Source organism: Diadema setosum, chromosome 1, assembly GCF_964275005.1.
Source record: "Diadema setosum chromosome 1, eeDiaSeto1, whole genome shotgun sequence".
Lineage (NCBI taxonomy): Eukaryota > Metazoa > Echinodermata > Echinoidea > Diadematoida > Diadematidae > Diadema > Diadema setosum.
In genome coordinates, this window is record NC_092685.1 from 15,302,008 (window position 1) to 15,321,470 (window position 19,463).

The following is a 19,463-nucleotide window of genomic DNA, read 5'->3' on the forward strand; positions in this document are numbered from 1 at the left end:
TTTTTTTTTTTTTTTTGTGCATTTCCCGCTAAAGCCGCTAGGAAACCAAGACTGATGGAATCAATTTTTGGCATGGTGTCAGATTTCGCGCTTCACGCTACAATCCTCCAGCACGTGTGACGGATCGCGCACCGCCGCGGATTCTCGGTGACTGCCTGTACCTAACTGACAATGACGCATTAGTGTCGATGCACTCAGTAGAATCTTGAGTACGAAGTACGGCGGGGAGTGCCCTGTCGAAATAGTCCATTAGTAAACCTGTCCAATTACAGCAACGCACTCAGGTTTTTCCGAAGAGTGCGAAACTTCCCTGGTGTTGAAAACCTTCTCTTTTCATCAACGGATACATGAGTCGAATAATGAGCCAATTAAATTGTGAAATGAATGTTTCACTTCCGTTAAGATTACTTTCAAAATGGTTATTCTTATCATCCCGACAGCAAATGTATTATAAAACACCCCTTATCAACCACAAAAACATGAGGATACAAAACTTCGAATATTAGGGACAACTCCAGCGTACACATAGCACCACGAGACGTACAAATTGCATACAGATTGTCACTGTTGCAAGTTTTACACTCTGGAATCTTGTCTGATTGAATAGTGCAACTTGAAATTGATGAGGTCGCAAAGTGTACAATGACAACTGAGAGAAACAATGAAAACCTACGTTGAAGGTATGTAAGAAAATAAAGCAAAGCACACAGTGAGAGATGCTGATAAAGAATAATATCTATAGTGAAAATTCATAAATGAGTCATCTCGAACTAATAAGACGCTCAAGGAGAGGCGAGAAATTTTCCGGACTAAGCTAGAAAGAGAAAATCATGTGAGCTATTGGACCTATTTGACTGCAGGCAGATATTGAAGGATTCGGCATATGAAATGATATTTCGAATTTTAGGGGAAGCTCATTGGAAGATTTTTTGTTTTTGTTTTTTTCTTGTATGTTTCTCCTTTCTTCGCAGGTTTCAATTATCGTCCATTCAATGCTTATGATGATTGTCCTCTGCACCATATCTGAAATCACTCTACAAAAGCTTTAGATGGCTAAAAAGTGTAATAGTTGAGCAAAAGGCGCTCATCAGGATTATTATTACGCCCTAAACCATTATACGAAGTATCCGTATTGATGATCATGATGGTGTTGTTGTATATTTTACTTTTTATTCTTCTTATTTTTTATCTATTCCAAAGGTAAAATATAATATATCGATCTGTAAAGTTCTTATCGGTCACTTAAACCTAAGACAAAAAGATGAAAAGAACGCATTTCCAAGCGCATTTCTACGATCGGCTTCATGTTAAACAGTGAATTATCCTCCTTACCTTTCCACTTTGTGTGATGAAGAAAAATAAGTGTTACTGGGAATAGTACGGTCTGCTATGTCGAAATATTGGATCCCGTGAGATTTTCGTGCCAAAATTGATTTTTTTTTTAGCTAACTTGGTCAATTTGGGGGTGCTGAATCCAAAAAACTTTGGTTCCATTTTTTTAGACCACGTCTTCAGCCGCCATTTTGAATTTCAAAATGGCCGCCATAGCAAACTGTATTTTGACCCAGTTCTCATAATGTGAGCAGTATAGAAGGTTCAAATTTGATGCAAAAAGCATGTTTATGATGTCAGACATTCTGATAAACCATTTCCTGATATTGTAGATTGTTTTGATTCAATTTGAGAGCTGCCATCTTGAAATTCAAAATGGCCGCCAAAGCTAAATGTATATTTACCTGTATCTCAGGTTGTAAGCATTATGGAAAGTATAGATTTGGGGCAAAAAGCATGCTTATGATGTCAGACATGCTAATATAAACATTTCTGTTTTAAATGATGGATCATTCTGGTTGGCGGCCATCTTGAAATTTAAAATGGCCACCATAGCAAATGTAGTTGGGCCTATATCACATAACTTTGGGCAAAGACCGTGCTTATACTATCAGACTTTCTGAAACATCTTTTTCTGAAATGATGGTCCATGTTGATATTATAGGGGGCCATCTTGAAGTTCAAAATGGCCGCCATACCAGAACGTATATTTTGACCCACATTTCATGTTGTAAACAATGCAGAAAGTTCACATTTCGGGCAAAAACTAGGCTCATGATGTTGAACATTCAGATGCACTTTGATCCCCTCCCTAAAATTGCAGATCATTTTTAAGGCTGCCATTTTATCATTCAAAAATGGCTGATTTTCAGCTAATAGGCCTATCTGTGGTCATAAGCAACTTTTAGGCATATCAATGTTTATGGTGGTGTACATTGTACATTCTTTTACAAACAAACACACACACACACACACACACGATTATATACATTCTGTAATAATGGATTATTCGCATTGGCTGCCACTCTTGAAATTCAAGATGGATTTCGACCCATATTTGGTGCTGTAAGATCTTTACCCTGCAAACTCAAGCATGCTGGAGCACTTTCATGTAGGATCTACACTTGTATGTGTATGTCAATCACTTCAATAATATTATTATTGCATAGGCGGGACTGCTTCCTGTAGGTACACTACCATGTTGAAATGCAAAATGGCTGCCATGGGAAACATTCCTTTAAGAGCATTGCATTTGAGTAAAACTTGCGAATAGGAAATCATGTGATTCTGGTGTCAAAGCAAATGACTTTCAAAAGAGCCTAAATAACTGTGTGTGAGTGACTAAATGCCCCCATTTCAGACGATTTGGTTGTAGAGTTTTTAAAAATAAACAATATTAGCCGTGTACTAGAAAATTTATCGGAAATTCACTGTAATAGTTAATGTCTTGTAGGCTCATTCCCTGCATGTGTTTTTGGAGTCACGGAACTTGTACAGGGCTGTACACAGGGGAGAATTGGTTCTAAATTCTTCCAGAAACAATGACTCTTGTATTTCTTGCCATATGAACATGATAATGAATTCTGTGGCTACCGCTGGTGTAGGAAGCCCAAAGCATTAAATTTTTTAATTGCACAGTTTATGTATATCCGCTGAAAATAAATACAATGTACCGTATTATATTCCCTGTAAGTAGAGGCACAAATTAGGTTGTGAAGGTTTACGCGGTTTGTTCTCTGGATGTGTTGTATCAAGACTCTACGAGAACAAAGAGGGAGATTGTCCGGGTTGAAGTCATCCACTCCCAACTTCTGGAAGGCATGGATTGTGTCATTGCACATTCTGCATGATTCAAGGCTTAGAAAATTCTTGATCCATCTGCTCTTTGAGACATCATCACATTTTCAACTTCAGCCTGCTCCATGAAAGGCATGACCAAGCAGACCTTTTTTTTTTTCGCAACAATTTGCAGAACATAATCTCTCAACAATGTGAATTGTACTTTATCATCTCCTTTTCCAGTGGTGGAGCAGACAACATGCGATTCAGTATTAAAAGTAAAGCAAAGATCCACCAGGAGAATGAAAATTTCAGTGTCTATACATAATAATCATCAATATCTCTGAAATTCCCTGTTGCTCTTGAGGTAGCATCTAATACATGCAATGGAATGAGGATATCTGCTTCCTCGTTGTGATGGGTGACAGCTCCCATGGCATCTTTGATGAACCCTTTGTTTCTTTTTTCCCCGTTCTGTGTTAGATGGAATTGACTGATCAGTATTTCAACTTTCAGGCTGATTATTTGGCTCAGTTTTGTGGGTTTCTAAGGCATGGGTATGAAAAATGAACCTTTGTTAGTGAGAATGAGGAGAATGCCATAAAATTGTGAGATGAAGAGTGATTGTGGAATTACTTAGAACAGTAGAACTTATAACTTCCGATAATCGGATCGTCCAGTAATGACTGAATAATGACAGGTATATCATACTGTTGTACCGGTAGAAGTGTTATAAGAAGGTAGGTGTATTCAATTGCAAGAGCTGAATGTCTGGCCTTTCTCATATTATCCCAGACTGATTTTTTTTTTATTCTTTCAGATACAAATTCTTTGTACAGAACATGAAAACTTCCCTTTCCATCTCTTTCTAGAATATCCTCCTTGAATGTGGGATACCTGATAGCCAAACACCACATTCATCAGTATAAATGCATTGACGATTTTTTTAGATTACCCTCGTTAGATGGTGTTCTAAATTGTTGAGGAATTCTGATGCAGCCAAAGTGCCACAGAACTGAGCATTTATTGCTCTTTGTATTAATAGTTTTAGAATCAGTGGCGGTACAGCAGTAAACATCTTGGAAGTCTTGATTGAGGATGACCCACACAAGAGCAATCAGGAAAGACCTCCCCATTGGCATTCCTTATTCATTCTGTGTTATTCCAGAAATACATTCAGCAATTATGAGCTCCCTGATGAGTTGTTTCATTTTGTAGTCAACAAACAAGCTTGTGAATGGGATATCTGCTAGGATGACCATGGCATTCTTGCCATTGCGAGACTCTTCCTTGTATGTCTTCAATCTCTCGAGGCAGCATCAAGTTTTTGAAGATCACCTTAAATCGTATCAATACTTGCTTTTGTACAAATACTTTTTGGATTAAATATAACTATTAACGAGGTTCAACGACACCAAATAATGCTTTGCCTGAGAGGCAAAAACAAATCGCTTGTACGCGAACCACATATCCGCTTGGCTATTATGGGACGTGGGATGATGTAACGCTTAGGCCTACACGCTTGCCCAAACTTATGGGAAGTGGTATAGGACCCTCTCCCCTCCCCCACCCCCCTTACGCAGTTTTTGCCCCTCAGGATGGCTTGGTGATGTCATTGGAACCTCGTCCTTACAGTCTGAATTTATGGCGGCCATTTTGAATTAAGAGATGGCTGTCGTTCTGCGTGAGCTGAAAATGAATTCGGTCTAACTAGGACAACTTTGGCAAATTCATCTAAGACACTTACCACAGTATCATATGTTTTTCTATGGCCACCATCTTGAATTTCAAGATGGTGGCCTATCTAATGATCCACAATAGGAAACAGCTGTACTAACGTTGGACACCACAAACATGTTCATTACTGAAAATTTGATGCTCCTACAATAATTGCAACATGAGATACAGGTAAAAACGCTATGGCGGCCATTTGAATTTCAAGATGGCAGCCTTTAAATTGAATTAAGATAATCCACAATATCAGAAAATGATATATCAGAGTGTCTGACACCACAACCATGCATTTTGCACCAAATTTGAAGCTTCTACAACGCTCACTGTATGAGATATGGTTCAAAATACTGTGTGCTATGGCGGCCATTTTGAAATTCAAGATGGCAGCCTACTAATTGTATCAAAACAATCCACAATATCAGAAAAAGATATACCAGAGTGTCTGACATCACAACCATGCATTTTGTACCAAATTTGAAGCTTTTACAATGTTCACTTAATGAGATATGGATAAAAATACAGTTTGCTATGGCGGCCATTTTGAAATTTAAAATGGCGGCTGAAGACGTGGTCGGAAAAAATGGAACCAAAGTTTTTTGGATTCAGCACCCCAAAATTGACACAGCCAAAAGAAAAAAAAAAATCAATTTTGGCACAAAAATCTCACGGGATTACATAGTAGCCTCTACTAGAACCAATGAAATAGTCACGTAAAGCTCTCAAGGAATTTGATAAAAATGTAAAGAAGCAGATACAAAAGAATAATCTGTGATGCACTCAGCATATTGCCACTCAACATATTGCCATTAAGGTGTTCCGATAGTCCCTAGTCCCTGGACCCTAAATTCCGTTGAAGCATGGATGCTGCATTTCTCGAAGTAAGAAACAATGATCAGCTGAAAAAAAAAAAAAATGTTCGTGGTGTCTGTTTACTGCATAAAACGTTTTTTTTTTTTCTTTTTTTTTTTGAGCCTTAGCAAGTCGTATCATGCATTGCCAGAAGCATAATATGTGTTAAAATCCTTGTATATTGTCTATATCCTACAGATGAATGCTTGAATTCTATACTGGCTTTAATACAATTTTTTATTCATATGTTGTTGTTTTTTTATGTGTGAACTTCTTTTTTTTTCCAAGATCTGATGAAAAATTGAGCACCCTTGTTACGATACTCGGGTTGGATGGAAAATGACGTAATGTCTAATTTCAGCCACGCCTGTTGCGCCACAATACGGCAATTGTGTACATTGTGGGGCCATGACGCATTGCACGTCAGAAGGCCCCGTATGAATTATGTAATGTGCATTTCTCACAAATCTATCCCGTACCTTTAACCTACTATATTTCAAACACATGGATTAGCATTCGGTCTTACCAACATAAGAAAGCTCCAATCTTTTACGATTTCAAAGATCTGGTGCATTCAAAGTCTGCAAGATTTTTTTTTATTTTATTTTGCTATTTCTAAGTAATATCTGCTAAACAACAAAGGCTGCCGCACAGATTTGTAAAGCATGTAAGTAATATCCATGTACAAACAAGACAAAGTAGAATTGATGATATCAAACTCATTACGAAGACGAGACTTCCCAAATTGTCATACGTCAGTATGGGGTACCAACATGCGTATGATTTACAGAGGTTATTCTTGGGATATAGGATGGGGGTGGGGAGAGAAGCTTTTTGAACGACTTCCTGAGGGAACATTCTAACAAATCAAGCCATGTGAGTAGGCTTGCTTTTGTTTATGAAAATAAAATGATATCCCTCTATCATTCATGTTCTTAATAAGATGTCTAGCTCCTTAAAATTTTATGATATTTTGAAATAAGTATTTACAATCTGTTCAGAGTGCACACACCTTGAAGCATAATCATTACCGCTTTTTTATGAATGTATAACATGACAGTTATCCACTGTTTGTCTCTCTTTTTCATTTCAAGGTAAACTGATCTTTATTTTGTTCTAATTTTTAGGACGCATATTTTACCATCGATTACATATTCAAGAGTTTTGTTTTTTGTCAACAGGATCTATATCAAAAAAGAATTATTATTTGAATTTGAGAAATTAATCATTCTAATCTAATCCTTATCATCACTTTTGCGAACTTAATTCGCTACGCTATTATGTTTACACTTACTACACATCCTACTGCTACTAATGTTACTTCAATTACTAGTACTACTGCTACTATACTACTAGTAGTAATACTACTACTACTACTATAACAACTGTTTCCGATTCTAAAACGCGAGGGCTGGGGAAATTATTCTAGAAACTGCTTGTCTTACTTTCATCGGATTTGTTGTACGACGGGTGAGAGCGCCAACGTATGGTCAGACAGGGGTCTAGTGGCCAAAGGGGCAGTGCATGATGGGTCGGGAAATTGATTGATTGCTCAGATTCTGTCACCGTATAAGAACTAACGCGTAAGAGCTAACATGATTATACCCTATTTTCCATACGCAACGAGTTCCTCATTACAATACCTAGTAATTACGCACAGGCACTTTCTTTCTTATCTATCGTATCGTTCCTACTATGTAGGCGAGCGAACAACTCGATATGTCGTGCGCATGCATATTATGCTCAAATCTGGGACAGGGAGACTTTATACTACTGCATCACAGAATTGCTAATGACGTGTTCGGTAAACGTCCTGTCAAAGGGAATTAATACACAATTATATAAACACACACATACATACGCACGCATATGCAGGGCATATGTTATATGCATATACATAATGATACCTGTCATATGTATGTATATATATCTATCTATATCCCTGTATTATATATTTTATACATACATACATACGTGCATATACACACCTTTTACACGCTATATAGAGTGTGTATCATAGTGTGTATGTAGGCTATGCATTTGAATATTAGATTTCTATGATTTGTACTCCGCTATTCCTAATCCCTGTATAAATTCATTTGGGCTCTCTCATTTCCTCATACGTTATCACGATTTCCATGAAATTAAGTTTATCCTTGTCCATGTCTTTCTCGGAGACAGTGTGATATTCTCTAATCCATACTGCGTGCATTCAACCCAATAAGCAATAATTTGTGTTTGCGACGGCAAAATAATCTATAAAGAAATCAGTAGTAAGTTACTATTCATACGATCCGATGAGAGCACAAGAAATGAGTTTCTTGAACCATTGATAATTACGGGTCTTCTCCTACATGTCTCCTATAAGAGACTGTCCTTCTTTCGTTTATGATAGCGTATAGCAAAAACAACAGCAAACAAATCAGACACACCATAAGAAGATTCTCTTTCCGAGACATGGCTAGACGTCGTTAAGATGTGTCTGCCTCAATCGTTTTATTACTGCACATTGTCTTTGCTTCAATCACAATATAAAACAAAACATTTAAATGAAAGATTCAGTGCCTCCCTACTTCTTTATAATTATGCATTATCCAATGGACAATTATTATGAAACATCCAAGAAATGTTCATCTGAAGTATAGCTTTTCTGTATAAAGCACTGCTAGTTTTACTGAAATAATAAAATGAAAAGCGCTTAATGTATGTAGTGGTGATCAGAGTAGTACAAATAACATGTTAATATATTTAATATATGTATTGATTTCCATAAATCTATCAAATTATGATTTTTTAGTATAACAAGTATCATTGGCCTAAGGGTTTCACAGCAATCGTGTGAAGGCATGAACGTAGAGAAGATGGCAAATTTTCCTTCTCGTTAAACGTCAGACTGTAATAATAAAGTGTCCCTATTTTTACTTTGTGTGTGTACGTGCACTCAACGTACGCTTGCCGTATTTACGTGGTTTTGACTGGCATAGTTTTACCTTTATCTGGGGTCTTCATCCACAAATCATGAGTGGCAATCCTAAGTCGATTTTTATCCCCACAGCAGGTGCGTGGGAATCGTATGCTCCCGACACATCAACAGCATCTGAGGTAGCTGCACTTGGAAGGCAACCTATCTATAGAAATTGCCTCGCGAACAATGTTGCCATTTGAGTAAGAAGAAACGACTGGGTACGAGGCTAGAAGAAAGTCCGTCGTCTGCTGGGCTCTGTCTGTCTTTCCGTCTGCTCTCCTTCTCGCTGTCTCTCTCCCCCTCTCTCCCCTTTTCTCTCCCTGGTTCTCTCTCTCTTTCACCCTCTCTCTCCTCCGTTGCGACCTTTCTCGCAGTGCTTCTCGGGACCCGCAGTTGGGTAAAGCCTTCCACTTTACTCAAATCACAGCCTCGCATTTTCGACCGGTTGGGACCAACGCATCATCACAGAGATCTTTATTTTCGGATATCTCATCGGAATAAATTTATTGTTCTCACTTGTGTATTTTTCATGTGCTGCACTGTTTTGAGAGAGAATCGTGTTTCCGTTTTTGAAACGTTTTCTTCTTCTTTTTTTCTTCCACCGCCACTAACGGGCCGTGGCATTCCTGAGCATTCTCCCAACAGAGAAAGAACTTCAGATCTACCTAAGATATGGTCGGCGGGACAAATGACGTGGTTCTTTTCGTCTGTCTGACGGTCTGCCTATTGTTACAGAGATGTCAAACAGGTAAGATCGTAACAGATTTATAGATATTTGCGTCATCTGAAGCAGGAGAGAAGATTGCCAACTTCTAGACGAGTGAAACACTTTAAAGCGACTACACCGAACGAATGTTGAAAAATCATATATGCTAACGTTAATTAATTCACGCTAATACACAAACTCTCAACACCTTTCAAGGCAGCAAACTAATGTTTCCCTCAAATCCATGCTTGTATTTTCTCTTTTCCTCCTGTGCCTTCTATCGAAATTGATGTATTTATCAGTATCATTCGGTTGTGTGTCACTAGATGATTAATCATGTACCGTTGGAGATTAGACTTTCTAGGGCAACAATCTCCGACGCTTCAGGTTTTGTGCGTGTTTAAAGACACAGCCGCTTAGTGTCTTATTAGGTTGATGAATGGTGCATTATGAACACTTTTTTTCCCTTGCCTCCTTCCGCGTTAGGCTTGAGTAATAGAAACTGTTAAAGCAAACACAACGACCAAACACAGGTCTTGCTCTAATTAGCGTTTACAAACATTGCATTGAATAGTATACAGCAACATCACGCAGATCCTGCGGCTATCTGCGTCACGTACCGATATTTGTTCTCCCACCACCAACAGATGCTGCATAGTGAACAATTCAAAGGATTTGCAAAAACAACAAACCTGTCATAGACACTGCGTCCTTACTCCCTTTGTCCTCTTCCATCTACACACACACACAAACACACACACACACACACACACATACACACGCACGCACACACACATATGCACTGCACACACACCCACACACACACCCATTACATACGTAAACATAATATTCATAAATCCTCATATTTTACAGACTACTAGCAATTTATGGAGAAATGATTTAGTGATTCACAATACAAGTTTTTGTATCAAAATTAGACCATCGATGTCTTTTTACAGCAAGTCAGCATCCAGTTGAACAAACACTGGATCTCTAGGGAATAAAAAAATACTTAATACATTTACACATGGCAGAGAAAAGAATAGCAAGCGCAAGTATGTGTGCAGTATACATGATGGTAAAATTAAACTTTCTCAGAGTTGTGACCGTAAGGAATGGCCAGTCATTATTCTGTTGATTTCAAATAAAGCAACAAATGATTTCATGAATAAACTTGGAAAATGCATTTTTATTTTCTGAGTCTCTGGAGGCCAAGAAACATTCAACATTTTTCAATTCGAGTTTGTATGATTTAATTTTGTGTTCATAATTAAGATTGGATATTGCTCAATCTCTCATTTCCATGCGTGATTGTTTGCTCAAGTAAATCATTACTCTGCGTACATCACATGCCAAACCCTTCCTTTAATGTTATCTTTAATGTTATCGCAGTTGTTAACTACGTATGGCTATTTTCTAGTATTAACGTGATAAGTAGAGCTTGGGGTTACCCTCTCATCTCGGGTATCCTATGAAACATCGATTGTCCAGGGGGTAATTTTCTTTGTAAATGTTATATTGTCTTAAACTGTTTTGATTGTAATTATAATTTGATGACAATGACATGTTCCTTGTAGTTGTAATCTTTCTGCGTCGATCCTCACTAATATCACAGGACATTGCTTGGTTATGTGCCACAAAGGAATGGCAAATTTCTTTGGGAACCTCTTCACGTTCAGTCGTTTTCTTTTTCTATGGCTTTATCCGTCTTTCCTCAATGTGTTCTCCAGCGAGGCTGACAGCTCTTACCCTCACCCCATCCCACCCCACCCTCACTGGCAGTATATAGTCTTCCAATTCTAATTCCCTTTCTCCAGCTTTCTGTCTGTGCGTCTATTTTGTTTTATGATTTAAAGTGCCGTGAGTGCAACAAAAATATTGTGCTTATTCTCTGATTCTTCTCTATCTCTCTCGTATGGGATTGCAACGTGTATGATAACCTTGTGCCGAAAATAGTTCCGGGCACTAAGCATACAACATTCGTCTATCTTTTGGCGTCAGATCGATGGTAATCAATTTAATTCCATTATGAATATCGTGGCTGCTGGGTATTGTGCGACACGACTTGCCAAATACACCACCAATTACGCTTCTTGTGAGACTATTGACGTCCTTTGCCGAGAACGTTCTCGGCAATAAGTCACTCGCGGCATGTTTTCGCAACCACTTCACTTGGGGAGCGCGCGTCTAACTCGTGGCGAGGCTAAAGGCATCCGTGAGTTCAGTCCGGCTGTCCGAGCACTTAGCAAAGGGGGGAAATGGGGGGAATTCTATACAGACCGAAAAAACAAAACAAAATGGCAAAATTGTCATACATTGAGAAAAAGGTAGAAATGAAATAGGATGGATTGTACAAAAGACCACAAGAGACTTGATGTCTTCCAACAGAGAGATCTTTTTTTTTCTGAATTTTATGTTGATGTTTCATTTTTTGAAAGCATCTCAGCTGGTAGAAAGATGCTCAAGAGGGAGATGACTTTCCCCAATTCACCGCTGGAGGTCAGGTCCACACTCTCGCCCTGTCGCTCTTCGGGTGCGACGAGAAAAGGCACTGCGCCGGCTCAGTGAGATAGAGATCGATAAGGCAGATGACTTTAGTGATATCCGCGATCGTTTGAGCTCTGTAGAAATTGTGCTTTGTTGTCATTTGTGTTTGCAGTCAGAGTATTGCGCGACACCATTAGCCCTTATGCCTCGATCCGAACTGAGCCTGATAGAGCACATTTTCAGCTGTGGACACTGACATTTACATGTGTTCCAGTGACATCGAAGGGAAACGAGAATTGTGACGCTGATAGCGCGAGGATTACATATCACCTTCTAATAATGCTTCGTCTCCCTGTTTTTCTCATTTCTTTGCAATCAATAATACAGGAATCAATAATGCAACTATCCTAAAATTGAATATCTCCAAGGCCTAACGAAATCATAGTGTCTTTTGAAGCGGCAAAACTTCACCGTCAGATTAATGTTCGTGGATAGATTTTTTTTTTATTTTGTGTGAATACAGACAATCTAGTACTCACTTCTAACGATGTTTTTGTTTTGTTTTTCCTCATGAGACGGAGGCAGATTCGAGGCTGATTTGTTTGCTAGAAGGTATGCGCCCCCCTCCCCCTAAAAACAGGAAAAAAAATCGTGTCTGAACAATACCCATGCAATAACCCTGGCGATTAGGATAAAATATGGCAATGGTTACAAACTATCTGTCCTTTTATGATCTTGATATTTGAAGAAAAAAACACACTTCCTTTCTTCTCAATTCTAAGCTCTGACTGCATGGTTCATGAGAAGTACGAAGGCCATAAGACATAGATCTCATAATTATGTCTGTTCGATATCCAACATACCAATCGCCGTGCATGACAATAAATTGATAATGGGCTTTTCTTTCTATCTCTTGCATGATAAAGCCTCAAGTGCTCTGTAAATATGCATGAGTGACAATCACATGGCAAACATGAGCAGTGTGAGATAAGAAATCAAAGCGACGTGCTGTGGATACAGCAGCTGAGATCGAGATCATTTAGGCCGTAGGTTACAGTCCTAGGGGAACGCCGGCATCCGGGCGAACCTTTCAGACCTTGGCCATAATTATTATGTAGAGAAACGGGACAGTCTGTGCTTGGTATGGGGCAAATATAAGATCACGTGTGATTGATCACGATTGATTGATCACGTGTGATTGAGCGACATAACCTAGGTAAGTTTCAGATAATGATAAAAACATTATAAAATTCTGCAGCATAACACTGTTCCTCTAAAACGGTGATACATAACTACCACTAACGGTTCACTTGGGGTCGAAAGATAAGAAAGTGGATACGCTAATTGAAAGCAATAGAAGCTGCGGATACAAGTTACTTGTTCACAAGGAGACCTCTACGAAATCTCTTAAACACTTCTTGGCAACGGAGATTCACATTCACTCGAGCGATATCCTCCTCGTAGAAATCTGCCTAGAGCTTCATTCGAACAGACAGCTTGAATATCGGCAAGTTTGTCCCAATCTTATCGTCACTTCAATCCGCTTTTACCGGTTATTTGACTCTATCTTGTCGCCTATCTCTTGACCGATTTTAGAGTCGCGAAGTTCTTTGGAAACATTAAGCGTACCGCGAGGGAGATTGTGATGATCAGAAACACGAGCTAGACTTGAAAGTCCTACCCCCGCAATTTGAGATAGAGAAGTACGAGGTTCGTGGGGGGCTAGGCCACCCACAAATAGTGGTATGGATTGCCCATGAGGAAAAACCAATGCAGAAAATATTAACCGAAGGACAGCGAGGATGCGCCTGTATACCGGTGCATGGGTTTTTGTTTTGTTTTGGTTTTTTTTTGTTTTTTTTTTTCTTCTTCATACGAATCACTGGCGTTAACAAGTTTACTGTTCCAATGCAGGTAAATCTACTTGAAGTTAGCAAAAGTTCAACAAAATATGACATCATCAGTTTTTATGCGAAAAGCTATAGTTCTCTATACTCTCCTTTTTTTCTTTCTTTTTTAAAAAGATATTCCCCATCTATTCTATACACTCTATTTTTGTCCTTGCTCAATACCGTTTGATTCCCTAGCCAGGAATGCGATGCGATTACACCCTGCGATCTCATACACCTTCTGATCGGTTTCCTGTAGAATCCGACTTGCACGCATATGGTGACATTTTCAACCTTAGTTACGAGTGAATTACTTTCTATCATCACGCTCTATAGATACTGAACTATTCTGCAGTGAAACTGCTCCGTACGCCCTGGATTCTTTCCATCTTTGTACCTTTTCATCTCGTTTTGTCGATCCTCTCCATAATACAATCTGTTTTTCCCTTTTTTCTTATTCACCATCTTGTCAGGTCCTTCCAAAGAAGTCGATTACTTTTTTTTCCTGCTTCTTTTCAGTCTTTTTTCTCTTTCTCTCTCTCTCCTTTGCATTTCTACTTTCTCTTCTCGTTCTCTTTTTCTTATTTTTGTATTCTCTTCTTCATCACTGCACTTTTCCATCGATATACATCTTCTCCATTTTCATATCCAGTCCTTTCACGTTAATTTCTGCATTCTGCACATATTGGGAACTGTCGAATGATTCGGTATTATAGCGTAATCATCAATGTATATATATATATGTATACATATATTAGTATATATGTGTATGTATAAATATATATATATATATATATATATATATATATATATATATACATATATATATATATAAATATATATATATATATATATATATATATATATATATATATATATATATATATTAGTGAAACAATGTTGACGTACTTCGCCAACAGAGTTATTTCAAAATCTTGGTCATTTACTGTAATCAATATGTTTGTTATTTGTTTCTTTGACATCGACACTTAGAAGAGACAGAGGAGAACGTGACCAGAAATTGTTACTATTAACCACTCGAATGATATACAGCCATTAAGTCAAAATTTCCTAATTGCTTCCTGTGGCTATACAAAGATGACGATGGAAATCATTGGAAATGAATCTATCCTCCTCGGGATTCGTCAACCCAAAGCAATCTCTCTTTAATACGCTTCAAGGACATGAATTAACTGGTAGATCTCTGGGAGCTTATGAGCAAAGACATTATGAATTATCGTCCCTCCCCCCCCCCCCCCCCCATATGATTCAGAAGAATCACGATTGATTATGTGGTGCGACAAATTGTGAACTTTTCGCCAACCATATCTATCTCTCCATGGATGTCTGTCTTTTTTCAAAACTCAGTGTCCGGTAATCAAAATCTATCGGCAGCTTACGTGTAAATATTACCAAAATAATGTTCAGAAATAGGAAGAAAAAACACATACAGAATGTGGTCTAGGATGCTTTTAAATATATCCTTTATGTGTATTTAAGCTTTGTCTATCCACAGATTATTTTTAGGGTAGTTTCTCGAGGAAATATTTAGATATGCATGGCATGACGTGACTAGGAAAAAAATCAGAATGCCTCACTTGATTTAAAGCATGATATAAAATCAAATGAAAAGATCGCATACTCGAATACATAAAAGAGCATTATAACGAGTGAAGAAAGTTGAGGAATATTACTAAATGGGAATTTTAACTTTTTGTGCATTCAGAGTATTTGGAAAGAACATATGAGAGTTATACAATAAGAGCAAGATTAAACTTTCCGGAGTTCTTCCATTTGATTGGACGGTTTCTTTCAAATTGAGAATGGTCAAGTCTTACTTGAAGAATCCATCCAACTGAATTAAAACAATTCACAAAACACAAACGATCAGTGTTGAAAGTGCAATCCTCCTCCTGTGCTCCAAATAAAAGTAGGTGTCTGTCCTACTCAGGACTCAAGGAAACTCCCAACATCTATGGGCTGCATTTTTGCAAAACGCCAAAAGTGTTCCACTAGACAACAAGGAAAAAACCTTACCTCCAACCTTGTATAAGGGGTTTACTTCACTCCTTAATATCATGTCACAGGTTCTCTGTTCGCCTGTGGGTTAGTTGGTCCTTGTGGAGCGTAAAACTATGAATTTAACGGGGGAAGAAGTGGGGAGGGAGAAAGAACACCTCTATTCAGTTGCCGCTGACCTTAAATAGTTTCTGCGCATGACCTGAATATTAAACACCACTGGGTAAACTACCTTTGTACCGCCAGTTTTCCTACTCTGAAACATATTCTCCACCACCGGCATTGATTGTATTTTAAAAGAATATCAATGCGAGTATAACAAGTAAAACAATTGTTCATAATACACAATATAAAAGATAGGAGAATAAGGATATATCTCTTTCAGCACTTTAAACAAATATCAAAGTCATACCAGTTATGTTTGTGACCCAAATTGCCTTCAGAACAAAGCTAGTCTTTCACACTGTAGGTTGCAGCATCATAAGGCCTAACCCGAATATGGTTAATGGTCATTATGACATACATATGCAGGCCTATTTTTCCATCATTCAACCACTTTCCAAGGAAACATAGCACACAGGCATATTGAAATAGAATAAGTTAAGAAATATTATTATGTCACGAGAGATACAAATCTATAAGAGTATTTTGTCACAAACTTGTGCATTTCACAACTTTTGATGTCATAAATGTTGCCGTAAATGATGCGAATACGTTTGATTCTTTTATTATTCAACCCTGGGAATTGTTCCATGCAGTGGAAGTGAATCTTGTTATGTGCCAGGAAAATGAATAGAAGTCATTACAAAGCAATCATATTCAGCTTATTACACTGCCATTATTAGACGAATTCTGTTCTCGTTTCATCACTTCCAGAATAAACAGAGTGGTTATCTCATTATGGTGTTCGAGTTGGACACATCTGTTGTCATCAGTCGCGTGGATAAGCGACGGGAATTTTTTAATTGAGCTTGCATGCCAAATGTTAAGTTCAATTTGTTGATAGTCAGCACTTCTGGAAGTCTGAGCGATGTGCGAGGGGAGTTCAATTCTTCCGATTGCCCTTCGTTCGGGCCTGGCGTGGATGGCACTGATTGAGGGAAATTAATGGAAATCTCCAGCGCAAATGTGGCAGTGACTGATAGAACCGAAACCGTAGACTGCCAGTGAAAAGGGAAAAAAAATAGAAGCAGGGTGTGCTGCCGGTTAGGGCGTTGGCAGCCTGCACTTACAGGATTCAAACTCAGATTTCAAAATCTATATGGGATGAAAGTGGAATGCGCTTTTTGAGGCATGTGAACATTATAACGCGACTTCCAAGAGGCGATGAGACTGCGTTGCAGATTTCGACTTATCTGTCTCGCATCATTCCCCTGAAACGTCATGACTTAACTTTGGGTTGGGTTGGGTTGGGTTGCGTTGAGTTTGCATTGAAAATACAAAAGTCATGTCATACTTATCCATACTTGTTTAGGTGCTAAAACATAATGATTTTCATAGGTTTGTATTCAATGCTTTTCTCTGTGCGAAGGACTGCATGAACCAACCCTCTGTCAAAAGATTTTAAAGACGTTTGCAGCTGCATTGAATGTATCACTCATAGCTGCATTCAGTAGATAGTCACATCTGGCATGACAGGATCAGAACAAAATTACCGGGGTGATGCACAGTTGGACACAAAAAGTGCACTTAGAGGTTGATGTGTGGTTTAGTCTAGATGTGATTAGAAAAAGGAGGTAAATAGTGAGAAGACCACGGATTTTACGTGTGAGAAGTCCTTGGGGTGTCCACCATTAGCCTTCTTCCCTCCCCATCCGGCCCTGATTCCCACCTCTCTCTCATCCTCGTTCCTACGGTGACCAGGTGTTCTGGCACACTTCCGTCCAGCGTGGCGCTCCGCCCCGCCCTAGTAAATTAAATGGAAAGGTGGATCATCCGTGACACAGAAAGAGAACCTGAGTAGGGATATTAGTCATATTCAACCTCATCTGTCCGGTGGACGGATCTAGGTAGTCCATCTTTCAGCAGTAAATAGCTTGGCAAAAGACAGAGACAGGAAATTGAAAGTACACCCTGTGTGCTCACATCATGAATCGCGAAATAAGAGAACTGCATGCCTCAGATTGGGGCACTTCACAGGGTCATTTTAGAGGAGCTGTGCATAAAAGGCTGAATAATCAATGTTCATCCAAAAGAGCTCATCGTTAATTGAAGACGGAGAGTCACGTTGATTCAAAGTAAACCAACTGCAATGACCAAGCTAGTATTTCGCCATGCGCCCTGCATTATGATATTAGGAAGCATTTATTACAATTTAGGAGCGTCATACTTCTATCAATTTACTATTACCATTCGAAAATGTCCTTCTCAGCATGCTCAGTCATGTTTTCGTTAAAGCTCTTCCTTCCAACGAACTTTAGGCATAGCAATCTACCAGAGCTGAGTGTGAAGTTAAGATGCTTTCGAGATTATTAGCAACTGACGCTGAGAAGTCTGTTTGGGTTATTCATAGATTTCAAATAAGTTTCACGAACGAAATCTCTGTGTAATTTGAATTTCAATTAATTCTCTCATGAATAGTTCAACACTCAGTTGTTGTTTTTAAGGTGGTAAAGCTTAACTTCTTGTTTCGTGTTCTCAATACGTGCACACATGTAGGTTTGCATCTGTCATGTTTAAATCTTAAAAGACTTATATGGTGATAATATAAACGTTAGTAAATATTTTCCTGGTAAAAGAAGGAGATGAAAAATTCGGTTCTTGATGTTCATTCTTATTTACGTTTTGTTTTGTTTTGTTTTGTTTTGTTTTGTTTTGTTTTGTTTTGTTTTGTTGAGAGTAGACTCTGTAATCATTACTGCAGCGGATAAAGGGGGTCACTAGTTCACGGTTGGTCTCGCCGATGCACATTATTCAACGATTCACATAATATGTAAAAACAAGAGATAATATAACAATTCATTTTAAATGTAATGTCTTCGTCTGATAATGACATATTATGGTTCGTGACACAGGGTTGTACAAGCATGAGATCCCCAAAGAATCTGGTTTCTTTTTGCCACAGGACAAGTCCGTGCTCAGGCATAGATGACTGTTTATTCAGCTGATCGTTTCCGACTAACTGTATTTGTACGAGCTTCGTGAGATGTAATGTTTCCATTACCCAAAGACAATACCATGGCACCTGCAGGGCACGGTTATCTTTATAGTGACATTTTTACAAACTTTTCCAGCGCCTAATAGCGAAGGTAAACTAATTATGATTCATGGAAGATTATGCATTTGAATCGATCGTATGATTTTATTCAGTTTGTTTGAAACGTGTACACTAAATATGTTTGCTCATCCGATTCACAGTGAAAGGTTGCCATGGCAGGGAAAAGTTGGTGAAACAAAAACACACAAAAAGCACACAAAGAATCGCGGCATAAGAAAATGGTTTCTAAGAACAATGAATAGTAATAGTATACAATCGGGTGAGTGGACAGGGAGCAATATGTGTAATAAAAATACCTTTTTCTTTAAGTTACTGTGAATAAGCGTGAAATTAGATATCGACAACTTCAAAGAAAGGTATTTTGTATTAAGTGCGGTATCAGCAGATGATCATAAAGTATCAATGGCGAGTGTCTCAAGAAATTTTAAGTCATTACTTGAAATCAGAAATGTATGACAGAGTAGATACTGCTCTACGCTCTAAGCC

The 19,463-nt window shown here is 38.4% G+C and overlaps 1 protein-coding gene across 1 annotated transcript in view; it reads left to right on the forward strand.

The window, feature by feature from the left end:
• LOC140237255 (neuronal acetylcholine receptor subunit alpha-10-like) overlaps nt 1–19,463 on the forward strand; it is a 159,087-nt gene that overhangs the window by 40,314 nt on the left and 99,310 nt on the right. The gene's annotated exons all lie outside the window — the stretch shown is intronic.